Here is an 18,190-nt window from a genome sequence, read left to right on the forward strand (position 1 = left end):
TCCGAATACTAATTCTAGGCATGACCAATCAGTACAGAAAAACTCCTTCTAAATCATGAAGTCCGAAGAAGAAATATTAGTATGTGGTGCAGCAATGTCTGCATTCTATGCAACAATTGAGCAAGAAGCAAAAGAGACAGAGGATGTAATAATAAATAACAAAGGCAACTGAGCCATGGACCATTTGGAGTTGTATTGACTTCTAATGACACAATCCTGAGTGTGTCTATTGAAATAGCCTTAGTAGCGATAGGCATGAACACCCACGTGTGTCCTCACTGTGATGAGAATAATTAGCAAGACTAATTTGAAAAGTTATTTTAGTTTTAAGATTAGTATTCAGACTTTCCATTGATTACTCCCCTTAGCTGGAAAAATATAGTTCACATCTTTGCTTTCACATATCGAAGCAATGTGATGCAAAGAAACTATGCCTAATGTAAAAAGTCATAGAACCTTATGACAACGTTGGTGGTCATGCAGCAGGTCGACAAACCTGTCCACATACCGCCCACTAGATTAGGAGTTAAATCCTGGTCGGGCGGGCGTGGCTTTGGCAGCACCCCGGTGGTGACTTTCTAAGGTTCATGTATGAGCCTTGGAAATGCACTGCAATGGGAGCAGGGGATGCATACAGACAAGGGGGCATGCCATGTGCCCCCTGCATGCACCCCATTACCCAGAGGCAGCAGGGGGCCGTATAGGCACGCACACCACAATGTAAACTGTGGTGGTGAGGAAACTGGGATATGCTTGGGGTGTGCAGCAGCGGCACCTCCAGCATCAGCCGCGACCCATGGAGGGAGTTACGGTGGGGCAGGGAGGCCGGGAGAAGAGGGGCAGGGTGGAGGGTGCAAAAACCGGCATATGGATAATTGCAGGTAAGTAAACAATTTAATTATTAAAACGAATTTCGTAGCGCCCCTTGCATCGCAAAATGTGATGCAGCAAGCGCACTAGTTGACAGAGGGTTCACCCTTGTTCAAATAGGGATCATTGCTGTCAGCTTACCTTGGCTGCCCCAGTGAACCCATGCGTAGTTGGCCTTCTGAAGGGGAATAATTAACTTTAGGACATCAACGGGGAGGCCTTAGGTCAATAAATGCTGTGTATAGGCTTCCCTGTCCAATAACCACCGTCTTGCAGGCCAATAGCAGGAAGCAAAAGACCTAATCGATAGTGCTAGTTTTCGGTTTAAATCCTGCTTGAAAAGAGGACAAGATGGTATATTCGCTTATCCAGGTCTGAATCTTCATAAGAAGTGCATGGGCAAACACCTTTTTGGCACTATCAATTAGTCTGATGGGCCTATAATTGGAGGACGATGAACAGTCACCTTTCTTATACACCGGACTCACTTTTGCTCCCTTCCAGGAAGGTGGTATTGGGTCACCTTCAGCCATTCCGTTAGTTAGTGCCAGAGTGTATGTTGTCCAGCTCTCAAATTTATTAAGAGAAACATCATACGGAATGCCTCCAGGTCCTGGTGCGTTATCCCTAATGGTGGTGTTAATGCTGGACCAGATTTTAGCGATGGAAAAAAACTTGCTGGCCTGACAGTAAGCACATTACGGGGTGGAGACATCAGGATCTGGCTTGCAAGATCCGGAGTAAAGTGAGGAGAAATGGTCATACCAGGTTGCAATAGCAATGTTGTTAGTGAGTGGTGGGGGTCTATCTGCATCTCCCCTAGTAACTAAGAACTAGAACCACTGTGAATCATTCCTAAAACAGGATTCTCTGATCAACAACCACTGATTCACCTCCCATTCCTTATTCGCTCTGGACTGGGCTGCCTTGTAAGACCTCCTTATTTCTCTCAGTTCAGCCACAATATTTGTTTTAATGCCCAGGGCCAATTTTGATCTAAGGCTTCTACACTTCTGGTTGAACCAGGCAAACTGCGATCTAGTCTTCTTGGCAGTGCCCTGCGGGCATAGTGGTACTCTGAAAAGATAGGCCAATTGATTGAAAATATGACTTTGATATCCCGCAATCCCGTCCAGTCCTCCCTGTTGTTCGGCTAATCTGAGTATCTCTATAGCACTATTACCAGACTGAGTGTGATTGCTTCAAGTTTCCCAGTATCCATATCTACGCATGCTGAAAAGAAGTGGGATCGACACTCAGGTAAGGTGAAGGCTTTATTCACGTCCAGCTTCAGCAACTCCCCGGCAGCAACTGCCGAGGTTAGAATCATGGAAGAATCATGGAAGTGTTCCACGCAGGGAACATTCTATGTAGCATGCTAGGACAAGGTGGAAGACATAACACACCTCCCTTTCTTAATAGAGAAAACGAAAGAGCAAGAGAGGATAGGAGAAAGACGAAATAGAAGGAAAAAAGATGGAGAGAAAAAGAGAAGGCTAGACAGAGCAACTTACGTCATTTTACAAATTTTGACAATGTAAAGCAAAGATACAAGGCAATTCATATCATTACGCAATATTGAGCAACTTTCTTTTTAAGTGACACCTTACTATGCACCCACCATGCGGTCTAGAAATTACTCCATCACATAGTCATGAAACTTAGCAGGAATGGATCTAACTATGGAGGGGGTTTCTCTCTGCGGGAGATTCCGCTCTGGACGCACCGCATCACTCACCTTAGGAGTAGGAAGGGGAATGCTAACCCCTAAACGTCTACTGACACTCTCAACCATAGGGCCAGGCACAATAGAAACTAAACTCTTGCTCCAAACTCTTCCATCCTCCAACACTACTACAAAATCCTTCACTGCAGACAACTTTTTGGGAGAATAAAATCGCGACTCACCTTTACGGAGAAACCCAGGCTTCTTTATTCTCACCCAATCACCAACTTTCACTTTGAAAGAGGGCAACACACCCAATCTGGTATCATACTTGCTTTGGACTGCAGATCTGACATCAGCTACGCCGGCTAAACAAACAGTATCCACAACCTTTCTAGACATCTATTCTTTGTTCAACTTCGTACCAGCTACCCTACCGCGCAACAATGTAAAAGGGGCAATGCCAGTCGAAATGTGTGGGATGGTTCTTACAGCCCATAACATGTTGCTAACAGCCTGACGCCATTGTAACCCATTCACTAAGGCCAGTTGTAGATGTTCTTTGACAACTCGGTTGAAACGCTCTACTAAACCGTTGCTGCGTGGATGATAGAGGGATGTGCAGACATGCTTGATTCCAACCTCTTTGAAATATGAAGACATTTCGGTAGAAACTAACTGTGTGCCATTATCCGAAACTATCTCCTCAGGGAAACCCTCCCTAGAGAAAACATCGCGCAAAAACGAAATTACAACAGAAGAACTGATGGAATCAACAAACCTGACTTCAGGCCACTTGGTCATATAGTCAATCAACACTAAAATAAACTTTGGAGACGAACCAACAAGACCATAAGGCCCTGCAATGTCTAGAGCCAACTTGGACCAAGGAACATTCTTGACTACTACTGGTTCGACAGGCAAAGGATGGGTGACTTGCGACTTATCACTAACTATACATTCACAACATTCACGAATAAAATGTTCGACATCCTTATCCACAGATGGCCACCAAAAATCTTGCCTCACCCTGCGCTTCATGGAACGAATCCCTGGATGTCCTTCGTGAGCAAGATCAAGAATTTTACTGCGAATAGCTACGGGAACAACCAATAAACCACCTCTTCTCAGAATTCCATTCACAAAGGATAACTCGTCCTTGACTCTCATGTAAGGAATAATAGCGGCAGGGCAAGCTTTTTCATATGGCCAATGTTTGCGAAGAAGATCAATAACCACCTGCATGTCATCATCCGAAGCAATTCCTTCTAACCACTCACTCTCAGAAAGAGCACAACCGACAGAGTCACACAAAGAACCAATGGCACAAACCACATCTAAATCATCACTTGCAACACTGTCATCACTGTTAGGCAGGGGTAGCCTAGACAAGTAATGAGCAACCAAATTCTTTGCTCCAGCTACATACTCAAGCTGATATTGGAATTCTTGCAAATTGAACTGCCACTTGGATATTCTAGGAGTTGCCCTACCTCCACCTTTGGTGGTGAATAAGTCGACCAAAGGCTTATGGTCAGTTCTTAAGATAAACTTGTTTCCCCATAAGAAATTTTTGAAATGCAAAACTCCCCACCACATGGCAAGAGCCTCTTTTTCAATGGTAGAATAAGTTCCCTCAGCACCCCTCAAGGTTCTGGAGGCAAAGGCAATAGTTTCCTCACGCCCATCACTCCTTCTTTGCATGAGGACAGCCCCCAACCCCACATTACTTGCATCGGTGGAAAGAATACATAAGTCGTTGATGTTGAACAATTTCAGAGGGCGAGCACCAATAATTTCTTGCTTAATGACATTAAAGTTGTTATCACAATTATCATCCCAAACAAACGTAACATTTTTTTTAAGAAGATTGCGCATGGCAGCAGTTTTAGAAGAAAAGTTTTTTACAAATTTGGAGTAGTACTCTACCAGACCAAGATATGAGCGTAGCTGATCCTTGTTAGTAGGGACAGGAGCATTCTGGATAGCATCAATGATTTTGAGTTTAGGTTCAACACCATTCTGGGATATGTGGTGACCAAGATAGTCCACTCCGTCTTGGAGGAATTTGCATTTGTCTTCTCTCAAGGTTAGCCCGCTAGACCTCAAGATGCTTAGAACAAGTTTCACATGTTCATCATGTTCAGGTTCGGACTTCCCATGGACCAAAATGTCGTCCTGGAAGAAAACAACACCTGGAATGTCTTTAAATAGGTTGTTCATCAACCTTTGAAAGACAGCCGAGGCTGAAGCTAAGCCGAATGGCATGCGGATGTAACGATAAGCTCCCTCCGGAGTCACAAAAGAGGTAAGGTGCTTAGAGCTGGGACGCAGCTCAATTTGATGGTATGCAGATGAAATATCGAGAGAAGTGAAAAATTTGGCACCCTCGAGAGTGGCTAGCATTTCGTTGATGTTAGGGAGTGGTTGCCGGTCGATCCAAATGTTGGCATTGAGATCGCGGAGGTCAACACACATTCTTAAACACTTGTCAGACTTCCTCGCTAAAACTATAGGAGCAAGCCACTCAGAACCCTCAATTGGCTCAATCACACCTGCAGCACACAAACGCTCTAATTCTTTTTTTAATTCTGCACGTAGACTTAAAGGTACTTTCCGTACTTTATGGGCAACAGGAATGGCATTCTCTTTTAAAATTATTCGGTGTTGAAAACCCTTGAGTTTGCCTAACTCTCCTCTAAAAACCTCAGGAAACATAGACGCCCACTTAGTGTTGGACACATGAGATACAGCAAGCAGTTTAGGTGATGTAGAAATTGAAGAGTAAAACTCAGATAGTTTACTGCGGGGTATTACCATGTCTGGATGATTGGGATCTAAAATAATGTTCAAATCCCCTTGTTCGTCCCACCCTAATAGATTGGTACCGTCTTTCACTATGAATACAATACAAGTTGAGTGGTCCCCATGGAACGTTAATTCTGCAGAACATTTTTCCAAAACTTCAACTCTTTTGCTATTGTAAGCAAAAATGTTGATACTGGAAGGTTCCAGAAATACATTAGATAATTTGCTGTAATCAGTAAAATTCAACAAAGTAAAAGGAGATCCAGAATCTGCAAGGAATTTGCAGACAACTCCATTCACAGTTATAGAACAAGAAGGAGACTTTCTCTTCCTAAGACCAGACAAAGCAAACAGTTCCACTACACCGGCTTCACGTGAAGCAGCAGACAGCATAAACAGCTCATAACACTCCTCATCAGATTCTCCAGAAATGTTTTTTATAGAGGGGACAGGCTTATTCACAGAAGTAGCCTTGCACATGCGGGAATAATGACCCTTGTTCCCACATTTATAGCAGGTTTGGTTGAGTGCAAAACAAAATTTAGCAGAACCCAGATGGGACCTGCTGCCACAACGAAAACATATTAATTTGTTCTGTACAGACTTGCTTCTGATAGGAACATTGGATGGAATTGATCGGGTGATATTAGGCGAAGGGGTGACTTTAGGTCTGAAAGGAGGTTTGGAATTCAAAAGTTTAACTTCTACAGCAGAAGAGGATGAGAAAGAGGGAGGGGAACTCATTTCTTTGACACAAAATTGGGAATGTTCAATGCTTTTGGCCAAAGTGAGAGCAGTCTCCAAATCAGGATCACCAGAAGCTAGCAGTTTCTCTTGAATTTTCTTGTTGGAAGTACATTCAATTAGTTGATCTCGTATGATTTCATCTCTGAATTCTCTGTAGTTACAGTTGATGGCTAGTATGCGAAGGGCTGCTACAAAATCATCAATTGATTCGCCAGGGGTTTGGGCACGTTGAAGAAACCTGTGGCGTTCAAGCACAACATTCCTTTTGGGAGAGAATCTTTTATCTAGAGTTTTGATCAATGTGGCATACTCATCAATCAAAAGTGATTCTCCGGCATCACCACCACTGACAGTAATGCTGACTACCTCGAGAGTCAAAGTTTTTAGAATGTTCCTACCTTCAGTACCAAGATTGTAAATAAGTAGAGCTTTTTTCTTTTTGCCAGTGAAAGTATCGCCATCAATAGCTTCTAAATACGCTTCAAAGGTGTCCTTCCATTGCTCCCATGGTACAGGGGGAGTACCAGCAGTTTGTAAAAATGGAGGAGGGGCCAAAACACGATCCATTGCGTGGGTGAGTTGCTGCCCCAACGCTAAATTCTAAAACTATGTATTTCAAAAATGTGGGGGACTGTTACGCAGCACGTGAGGATTGGTGTGCAGAGAAATGCTTTATGTTAGAATATGTGCAATTGATAAAGCAGTGTGTACCTACGGAATTTGTAGCAACACAAGTAGAACGAACTATGTCAATTAATTTGTGTCACATGCCATGGATATTACAGTACAAGTAATGGCTGTGCGCAATTTACGTTGAAATTAAGATTAGAACGCTTTGATGGAAAGCTGTGCGCATCAGCGGTAAATTTTGAGAAGCAGAGCAGCTGTGCGTGTCGTGCGAGTGTTTCTTTGGTTGCTGGGATACCTGAGAAACTTAAAATGGCCGCTCGCGACGTGGTATGTCGTGTTGACGTCGTCAGGCAGGTCAGGCAAAAACGGCGTAGTAGCGCGAGAGCAAGCAGCAGCTCTATCGTGCTGGGAAAGTTCATAAACAGTACCTTGAAATACACGCAGAGGAACAGGCAGGCACAGAAAACATCGTGGAAGGCAGCAGAAGTCAATAGGAACCGAAGGAGATTTTCTCTTAACAGGACATCCGAATCGTGATAATACCAGATCGTGAGGGAAACCGGACCGCTTCAGAAGGGATCCACAACAAGTTGGGGAGGCTGGAAACCGGAACGATCGTCGCCACTGAAAAGAAGTGGGATCGACACTCAGGTAAGGTGAAGGCTTTATTCACGTCCAGCTTCAGCAACTCCCCGGCAGCAACTGCCGAGGTTAGAATCATGGAAGAATCATGGAAGTGCTCCACGCAGGGAACATTCTATGTAGCATGCTAGGACAAGGTGGAAGACATAACACATGCCCATTTATGTCACCTGTTATCCTTAGCTGGGCATACCTCTCTAGTTGGAAGAATAGAATTTGGAGGGCACATGCATGTGGCCCAGGGCGATGTCAGGTAGAGCTCGATGGGGTTGTGATCACTATCTGTGGTAGACCCCACTATCATGTCGCTCCCATTTTATCTGATTTAGTTTTGCCATTTGTAGCTCTCAGGCCAAGGGGGGAACAAGCCACAGCTCATCTTCCTCCCTACTATTACATGTATCCTCCTTTTCTAGCGGTTTGAAGGTAACTGTTGTAAACTTACTGTGTTTCTTTTCTAACGTAGTCTCCATTATTTTCTCTTCTCTCTATAGTATCCCTGTATTCCAGAATGGTTGTACTGAATTGTATGACTCACGTCCTGCTGTTTCAGTTGGAGTTCTGGTCAGCAGGCGATGGGTTCTTGTCTTGCTGTGTTCTGCATTAAACTATCCTGTGTTTCAACATCTAGTCAGAGACACTACTTACCACATTTTGGCGAGGTGTGCCTGTTGTCCAGCGAGTCTCGGCGTCGTGCCCGATGTTTCCTGCATTTCTGAGACTGATCTGATTGTTCGGAGGTGCTGCAGCGGACAGACCCAACCAGAGAATAAACCCGGTGATGTCGGTTTGTCACTTTTTATGAAGTGTGACATCGGAAGAGGTTTTGGGAGCGATCTCATCTTCAAAAAGTGAGTTTCTCATGTAAAGGTTTCAAAAGTAAACCTTTTAGCTGGACGTTCTACCCATCGGTTGTTCCAGCTCATAGCAACTAACGAGTCAACGCTGGTGATGCGCTACGCTAGCTTGCAGTGTGCGTGTCAAGCCTCGTTTTGACTCGGCGGCCATCTTTACAATTATTTTCATCGGAAGTGGCATTTTGGACAGTTTACACTTCGTTGCTTAGCTGTTGAACTTCTTTCACTCAGTGGTAGAGCGTGGATGGTTTGAATTGCTCCATGCTTGTAGCGGACCAAGATTAAAAGGTATTTTATTAAAATTCACCTTCAAAACTTTAGGTGTTTTTCTTCGTGAATATTTGACAATCTCCTACTTTATTCCAGCCTCTTATGAAGCATTTTTAAAAGCCTTGCCTATTGTTTTAGTCCTGGTAAAAAGTACTTGGACTTGTTGAAATATTTTCCTTTTGTTTTCCTTCTTATAAAGACCTACTATTGTGTCAACAATCTTATTATGGCAAATCAAATGGTTATTACACCTCCTCCTTCTTTCTTGAATGAGCCAGGAAATCCTTCAATTCAATGGGAAGACTGGTTTATAATGTTCGATAATTATTTGGAGGCACTTGATGGCCAGGAATTTTCTTCAAAGTGGACGAAAGCAATTTTATTGAGTGCTTTAGGCAAGGAGGGGCCAAGAATTTTTAGATTTTTGCCAATTGCATCACAAGGGAATGGTCAAGCAATTCCAGATGAATACAAAGAGGCGATTTGTAGGTTAGAGGTCAAGTTCGCTAAGGAAGAGAATCTTGTATTGCACCGCTACAAATTTTACACTCAAAAACAGAGACCAGAGGAACTTATCGATGATTTTGTCACAAGACTGAGGGAACTTTCCATAAAGTGCAAGTTTGGAGCTATGTGTGAGGAACTTATACGGGATCAGCTCATTGTTCAGTGCCATAACCGGAAGATTCAAGAAAGGTTATGGGCTGCAAAGAATCCCACGCTTAAAGTGGCGATAGAACTTGCTCAGGTTATTGAGGAATCGGAAAAATGCATAAAGGTCATTGAGAATTCTAGAAGGAAGTCAATAGAACAAGAAGTCTCCGAAGTTTCTGAGAAAACTTTCGATCATGAATCGGATTATTCAGTGGAGGAGTCTGTTGCAGTAGTTAAAAATAAGTTCAAGTCTAATTTTAAGAAATCTCCTCCTTTCAGTAAGTTCTGCACAAGATGTGGCAGCAACTCTCACACCTTGGAGGCGAGATTCTGTTTTGCCGCGAATAAAGAGCGCTTAAAATGTGGCCGAATTGGGCATTTTTCTAAAATGTGCAAAGCTAAAAGCAAACAGAAGGTGGAGAACTATGGCAGTCATGTTCCCCAAGTGAAGAACAGACTTTTAGTCGTAAACGATACGGATGTTGGGAGTCTTGATGACAGAAGACAAAATAGACCAAAGGCTGACTTCAGAATAGATGGACGTGACGTTTCACTCATGGTGGACACGGGGTCACGTTGGACCATTATTCCTCAGTCTACCTTCAAGAGGTTGTGGAGTGATACAGTGTTATTGCAATCTGACATTTCTCCAAAAGGGTTTCAAGGGTAAACTATTGACATTGTGGGGTACTTTGATTCTGATATAATCTTCAAAAACAGGTCCACAACTGGTAAAATCTATGTTTCTCTTGATGGTCCTCCCATTTTAGGGTGGGTACATCAGTTTGATTTGTCCATTATCATTAACCCTAGAGCTCCTGAACAAGTCATGGTGTTGGAAGATGATTCTGTGGAATCAATTTTGAATGATTTTGGTAATGTGTCTAGAAGTGACCTTGGGGAACTGAAGGGGTATTCTCATCTCATCAGTTTGAAAGATGGTTGCCTTCCAATTCAACATAAATTGAGAAGGATTCCTTTAGCCATTAGAAGCGAGGTGAAGAGTTTAGAAGAAATGCTGCAGAATGGGGTTATTGAACCAGTTGAGGGATCCCAATGGGTATCTCCAGGTGTGATCTCGAAAAAATCGGACGGAAAATAGAGGTTCTGTGTGGACCTAAGGTCTTTAAATAAGTGTGTGATTGCTGATACTTTTCCCCTAACTAACATTGGTGAGTTGGTATCCACGCTTGATGGTGCAAAGTATTTTTCTAAACTGGACCTCAAGAATGCTTATCACCAGATTAAGTTACATGACAGTTGCAAGCATTTGTCAGCATTTATCACAACTGAAGGTGTTTTCCAGTTCACAAGGTTGCCATTTGGTCTCATTTCGGCCGCTAGCGTTTTCCAAAGGATGGTGGTTGAAATTTTCAAGGGGATAGATAAGGTAGTCTGTTTCGAAGACGATACTCCGTTTTTTGGTAGTTCTGTTTTTGAGCATAATCAGATACTCAGGAAAGTCTTAAATAGGATTTTCGATGCTGGTCTGACTTTGAGGAAAGAGAAATGTGTTTTTCTCGTGGAACAAATAGAATATTTGGGCCATGAGATTTCTGTCTCTGGTATTAAACCTAAGAGGGATGTGTTGCTAGCAATAAAATCAGCTCCCCATCCGACAGATAAGGACCAACTCAGGTCATTTATGGGACTCATAAAGTATTACTCTAAATTTGTGGGAAATTTTTCAGAAAAGACCATTCTTTTGAGAGCCTTACTTAAGAAGGGTTGCAAGTTTGTGTGGGGATCTAAACAGGAGTCAGCTTTTTGCAATGTCAAGAATGATGTATGTGGTGTTGGTATTTTGGCACCTTTTGACACAAAACGTGTTCCCATACTTATGGTAGATGTCAGTGCGTCTGGGTTAGGGGCTGTTCTCCTTCAAAAAAATGTGGGTGGTGAACGTCCCATTGCTTTTGCTTCCAGAACATTGTCTGTATCTGAAGAGAACTATAGTGTAATAGAAAAAGAAGCTTTGGCAGCTGTATGGGGTGCACACTATTTTCGCTCATATCTTTGGGGAATACATTTTGTGCTCAAAACTGATCACAAGCCCCTTGTTCGAGTTTTAGCTCCTGGGGGTGCGGTCAGGGGATCACCTAGACTGGCTAGATTGGCTGCAAAGTTACCAGATTTTCATTTTGACATTCAGTATGTACAAGGTTGGAGAAACCTTCAGGCCAATTGTTTTTCAAGATTGCCAGTGGATCAGGGGGAGGTAAAAGAGGATTTGTTAGATGAGAGTGTTGCTTGGGTCCAAGATGTAATATCTTTTGGTGAAGGGTCATTTACATAAGATGAGTGGCATACAGCTATGGAAAAGGATTCCGTTTTGAAAGAGGTTATACTCATGGTTAAACATGGTGCAAAGAGAGAGAGTTGTCTACAAGCTCCTTTTCGACCTTATGTTAAGGTGTTGGATGAGTTGTCTACCTGTGGTGTTGATATTTTGATGCGGAATGATAAATCCATTCCTCCTTGTGAACTTAGAGGTAAACTGTTGTCAATTGCACATGAGGGGCATCTTGGTCAGACCTTGACCCAACAGAGGATTAGAGCCAACTTTTGGTGGCCAGGTATTGATGCACAGGTTTCTATGTGGGTTGAGCAGTGTTCCACCTGTAGGGATGGTGAAAAAAGCTTAAAGGTTGCGGTGGGATCAACCATGGGTCACATCTGTTCAGTGACTGTACCGTGGCATACTATTTGTCTAGATTTTATTGGACCTATGTCTGAACTTGATTCGAAACTAAGGTTTGGGATTGTGTGTGTTGATGTTTACAGTAAGTGGGTGGTTGTTGATTTTGTTAAGGATGTTACTACAGAGACAACTATAACATTTGTGAAGTCTCTTTTTCAAGGAGAAGGTTTTCCTGTTGTCATTGTTACCGACAACGGTACACAATTGACTTCGCATAATATGAGGTCATTTCTGTCTCACTGTGGTGTGTCACATCATAGAACTTCTTTGTATAATCCACAGGGCAATGGTCTTTGTGAGAGTATTAATAGACTAGTGAAGGGCACCATACAACTTGCTTCATCTGGAAATGGAAATGTTTTAGAATTTGTCCAAGAAATGCTTTGTGCGTATCGTACTACTATTCATGGGAGTATGACCAAGTCTCCATTTGAACTTATGAGAGGGAGGGTTCCAGGGACAAAATTGACCCCGTCTTGGATTAAGAACCTATTCTTGAAGTCACATTTTGAGGAAACACACAGTGTGAGGAGCCACAATTATATTTCGAAAGGGGACTTAGTAAAAGTCAAACCGGGAGGAGTTTAGAAGGATTTGACAACATTTAGGGGCCCTTTTCTTGTCAAGGATGTGTTCGCACATTATGTCGTACTTGCTAATGGGGAGAAATGGAATTTGAGGAGGGTGGCTTTGTTTCAGAAGAATGAATTTGTGTCTTCTCATGTTGTCAATAGAACTTCTACTGGTGATCTTCACGAAGACAGGGGTAGTGGTTATATGCTAACTTCCTCTCAAGAAGAATGCACTTCTTTCTCTTCCCCTTCTGACAGGGTTTACGAAGGTGGTGGTGATGTCTCGGATTCTGGTTTTCCTAGTCTTCGAAGCACCATCATGGATTCTTCCTCCTCTCAGGTGTCTTCCTCTCCTCCCAGTCCTAAGATTCAAAGGTATCGTAAGCCACCTGTTAATTTAAATGATTATATTTGCAACTAATGTTTTTCTTTTCCTTATTGTCTGTAAAGAAGGGAGATATGTTGTAAACTTACTGTGTTTCTTTTCTAACGTAGTCTCTATTGTTATCTCTTCTCTCTATGGGATCCCTGTATTCCAAAATGGCTGTACTGAATTGTATGACTGACGTTCTGCTGGTTCAGTTGGAGTTCTGGTCAGCAGGCGTTGGGTCCTTGTCTTGCTGTGTTCTGCATTAAACTATCCTGTGTTTCAACATCTAGTCAGAGACTCTATTTACCACAGTAACATTAAAGTCGCCTGCTACGATTAATTGGGACTGAGTGGCCCTATCATCGAGAAGATCTTCCAACTCTTGAAGAGTGGACGATCTGCTTCCAGCTCTAGTTCTTGAGGCGTTGACATTGAAGAGGTCTACCCCTGTCCCATTCGCACCCCTGATTCGGATTGCTAGGATGACAGGGCTATTGGACTGGAGCTCTCAGTTAGTACATTGGAGCGCAATTTTTACCCAAAGTAATAAATCCCCCAGCGGGTTGGCCTTGCTTACTGGTAGTTGTTGGACGATGGAATGTGATATAGCCAGGTATGTCAACAGGGGTAGTACTCCAGGTTTCCTGGAGGATCCAGATGGCGTAGCATTCAATATATTGGATCCAGTGGAAAAGGGCAACTTTTGACCTCACCCCTGCCACATTCCATGTTACCAGACTAAGCTTATGGCCTTTGCTTGGCCTGCAAAAGGAGAAAGCTGCTTTTCATCAGCAGCATACCCTGCTTGTGCTTCTGACTGGAATACTACCGCGGGTGCAGCCCCCTCATTGAGTCTATTGTTCAAACACAAGTGCTATTTGGGAGTCCCAAAGCCGTTGGGCGGGGGAGGTTGGTGGGTATTTGGCAATAGAGAGGCTAACTTTGTTTGTGACATAGTGGGTATTTCTTAAGCTTGGCAAATGTATTTTGGTGCATGCAGGGTTAACTTGGCATGTGAGTTAGTCGTAGGCAGCAAGGGGCTAGTAAGAGCCCAGGAGGGTGTGGGAGTGGTGGGCAGTTAGCAGCGATGGAAGTGTGAAAGGGTTATACTTGAGTTGGATGCCAGTGGGGGTAGGTGAGCTCGTCCTAGCCTCCAGTGCTATCAGGTTGTGGGCCACGTTTCCAGGAGCTAGGTGCCATTCTAGACAGTATGATTGAGTGTTAGGGTGGTTTAACCTTTCCGCATACAAATATCTTCCCTAATCACTAAGCGGCACCCCCTCACATGGCCATTGTATGACTTTGTTGATTAGGGAATATTCACCTTTGTGTTTTTCTTGAGAATAAACCTTGGGGACATAAGTTATATAAATGCTCTTCGGGGGCAATCAGGTCTGCTCACACTGACCTATACAGTTGGATGAAAAAACGTCAGCAGTGGGGGATTAGAGAACAGGGCCAAAGGTCAAAGATGGGCCCAGGTGTTCAAATCGGCCAGTAGTGGCATACGACCGGACATTATGCATCTCCCCAGGAGCTACCCAACTAGTTGATGGTGTAGGGTTGTTCATGGTAGCAGAATTTAAAGGATGAAGAACATGTACTGACATTAAGGGGGCTGGACTACTAGTATGGCAGGTTGGATTTGTTGGCTGTCTAGGTATTTGCTTGGGGAGTTGGACTGCCGGATCGCCTCTAGCTAGTAGGAGTTTGACCTGTTCAGTAAGGGCAAGGACTGCTGTTTTTAATGTGCTGACTTCGATCCTCAGATCTGCTATAATCTTGGAGGTAACCTGGTTCTTCAAGAGTGACTCATCTGCGGAAACCTCATCCCTAGGAATAGCTGTTGCTCCTTCCCCTAACTCTGCCACCAACCCCTTTTCAGTAAGACCAAGCAACCCCCAGGTCCCTTCTCCCTCTGGGGTGCAGATCATATGCTGGAGCAGAAGGAACCTATTAAACAAAACAAGGTCAGTGTCTGCCATGCTCTGGGCTGCATCAGTGGTAGGCAGTGTGGGAGTCCTTGGCTCTACTTCATCAATGATGGTCCTCAGTTGAGGCACTGAAGGGTGACTAGGGAAGGATTTTTAGTGCTGCATGTGTTAGGTTTGTTAAACATTTGCAGGATACGTTTTTGGGGATTTAAATTTGAACTGAATGAGAGGATGGGCGAGATGACAGTGGTGGGAGGTTCGGTCGAGGCAGGAAGGACCGCTGGGACTAGAATTTACTCACATTCGACTAAGAGGTCGTCAATGCTGTTGAGAACACAGTTACTCCCTTTGGACTTGCAGGCCGGTGTGGATTTATTTGACTTTGGACGAACCCCTCCTCTCCCGCTCCCACTCTCACAGTTGATGGATTTCCTTTTCCCCGTAGTAACACTTGAATTCTAAATTGCAGAAGAATTGGGACGGGAACAAGGGTGATGCGAGAGCACGCAAGTGAACGTAGTCCTACAACGATTCCAGCAAAGCTCTTGCACCTAGTATTCTCCCACTCCTATGGCCCAGAGCTCCAGCAGAGTACTAGCAATAATATCCTTAGTCACAAATGCATATTAGAGGGACACCAGTAAGGACTGGGCACAAGGGCGATTGCGTAGCTGGGAGACTCAAATCCAAAGAAACAAAGAAAGGAAGCCAAGATGCACAGGACAAGAAAAAAGTCAAATAAACAGTCTAGCAGTAGCAGCTTTAGGGCTCAAAATAACTCGCAGTTTAGTTGCCTGTAGATAATCAGTCCAGGGGCTTCTATGGCCCAAAAATCAAGGGGAGTGGCCCGCCCTGCCTCTTCCTGGCACGGATGGGCCCACCCTTGCCCAGGCTTCGCCCGGGCATGGCCCACACACGTCCTGAGCAGCGGGGGCTCGCAGATTTCTTTATGCGCCTCCCGGCAGCAGGAATGCAGCAGCAACAAGAAAGCCTGGGAAATGAAGTTCATGCCCCAGCTTGCATCTCGTGACAAAGTAAAGTGGGTCCCGTGCAGCGGGGGCTCGCAGATGGCTCTATGCACCTCTGGGTGCCTGGAAAATGCAACAGTAATGCGGAGGCAACAAGGGAGCCTGGGGGATGAAGTCCATGCCCCAACTTGCATTTCACTGCAAAGTAAAGCTGGTCCCAATCATGGGTTGATTCTTAGCGATATGTATTGTGCTGTTGACTACTAACCTTCACAGGAGCAAACTGAGCGAGTTTTGGGAGGGAGGTGGGAGTGTTGCTGTGGTGGGACTGGGTTTGTTTGTTATAATCCAATGTCAAGAGTTGTAGAACTTCTCTTGGTGCTGTGTACTCTGATACACCTTTACTTCATCATTTGGCATATTTTAATGAAAAGATTTGAACCATAAAACATGTCTCAGGCCTGCCACTGCAGAACCTGCGTGTGCATTTTACACTGCAATGACTTAGCCTTAAAACCCCTGGCCAAGCCTTAAACTCCCCTCTTATTACCGAGGGGTCAGGGTGCTATGTAAGTAAAAGATAGGACATGTACTTATAGGTTCTACATGTCCTGGTAGTGAAATCTTCCACATTTATTTTTCACTACTGTGAGGTCTACCCCTCCCATAGGTTAACATTGGGGGTTTCTTACTATATCTAATACGTGGATTTCTCAACTTGTTGGAGGTGGAGCTATGAGGTTTAGTACAAATGTGACATCATATAATCTAGGGGGCTTCTATATATTTTCGGATGTGACCTACTTCTGATCAGTGCAAAAGATTGTGAACTACTAAAGGCTAAACATACATACTTATGGTAGAGTAAATTGTGGTCACTGCTAACCCAGCACTCTTTACTGAGAGTTAATGTTTGAAAAGTTTCTGTTCTCCATCAATCATCTTGTTAAGTTTGCTATGATCACTCGAAGTGTCCAAGGGTATGCCCAGATGTGGCCCCTTGCTGACTGTGCCACTGAATTCAAGCTAGCTTGGCTGTTGAGGGGTGATACCCCTCAACCAGTCCCAGGATGCTTGTTTCTGGTCCCACAAGGACCTGGCAAAGCAGTTTGGGCTGGACTGCTCCCATGGGGATGAGGGTCAAGACTGATTTGCATTTGTCTGGGTCCAAACTGGGATAGCCTGGTAAGCAAAAACACAAAGAATTTAACTCAGATCTCTTGACTGGGGTGAGTGTTTGAAAAGTTTCAGCATTCTATCCATCATCTTGTTGTGTTTGCTACTGTGAGTAAGGTGCCTGCAGTTTGGACATGACACACATTGAAATGGTAGTAAAATGAAATTAATTGCTAGCTCACGTAGGTAAGTAGAAGTTTCAACTGTCATCCATTTAAAATCATTCAGGGGCATATTTTTAAATACACCTAAAAGTTTTATTTTGCAGGGATATATGTTTATGACAGATGTACCTCAGTGCTCAATTTTTTGGCCCTTTGACTTTCCCCCAGTCTGGCCTGTTATCTTGGCTGAGCACAGCTCATTGTCAGGCCTTGTTATCTGCAGGATGATGATCATGATGTCACATGAACACAATCTTCCCTTACTTTTTATGTGCACACTTTCCTTTGTGCCCATCTAATAAATTACCTCAAGGCTGTGTGCTACTCTGGAGGGGTCTGGGAGCTACTAGCAGCCACCATATTTGTGTTTGGAGAGGCCCGATATAGGCTAATAGATTTGTTGGACAATACACATAGCTAACATCATTGTAATTTACAGAAAACATTGTTATATGCAGTACAAAGAGTATATAATGCGTTTCCTAATTTCTATTATGTGAATTGAAAATGCATCACAATATTCAAACATAAATACATAGACACATCTTTCCATACACACCAATTAGAATCTAGCACATACTAATGTTGGTGTTTTTTTAACATTGTATGTGCTTAGAAATCCCCAACATAATTGTCCTCCGTAAGGAACAAAATATATGGCAGCTCACAACACTAACTACACTTCAATCAGGAACTCAAAAGGACAGTGTATCCTCTGTAAATGGAAAAGAGATCAGTTAGAAAGATTTCCATAAAAATTCCAGACATGTACGTGTTTCTCTGATGAGTCATGGAGCTGGCCCTACAGGGAGAGGACCTCCTTTGTCTGCAACTTCATCTCCTCTGGTGAGAAGGCAGTGGCCCTCTCACCTGCTCAACCTGGCATCGTTGCTCCCAGAGGTGACAAGCAGCAGCAAAAGCACGCAAGGTCTTGATGGCAGCAGTGATAGGATGCAAGAGAGCATTTTTCCAACCACTGCGCACATGTATGTGATGATCACAATCGTCAACGAAGACGGACAAAGCCACTGGGCTTCTTATGTTACTTTCACCAACATTAGCCTATGGCTCTCTCGTTGTGGAGTTTACCGCCTACTACGCGGTGAACGTCTGCCTCACCTGTCTGATTCCAAATATCCTGTTGGCGAGGTCGGGCACTGA

Source organism: Lissotriton helveticus, chromosome 1_2 (assembly GCF_964261635.1).
Source record: "Lissotriton helveticus chromosome 1_2, aLisHel1.1, whole genome shotgun sequence".
Lineage (NCBI taxonomy): Eukaryota > Metazoa > Chordata > Amphibia > Caudata > Salamandridae > Lissotriton > Lissotriton helveticus.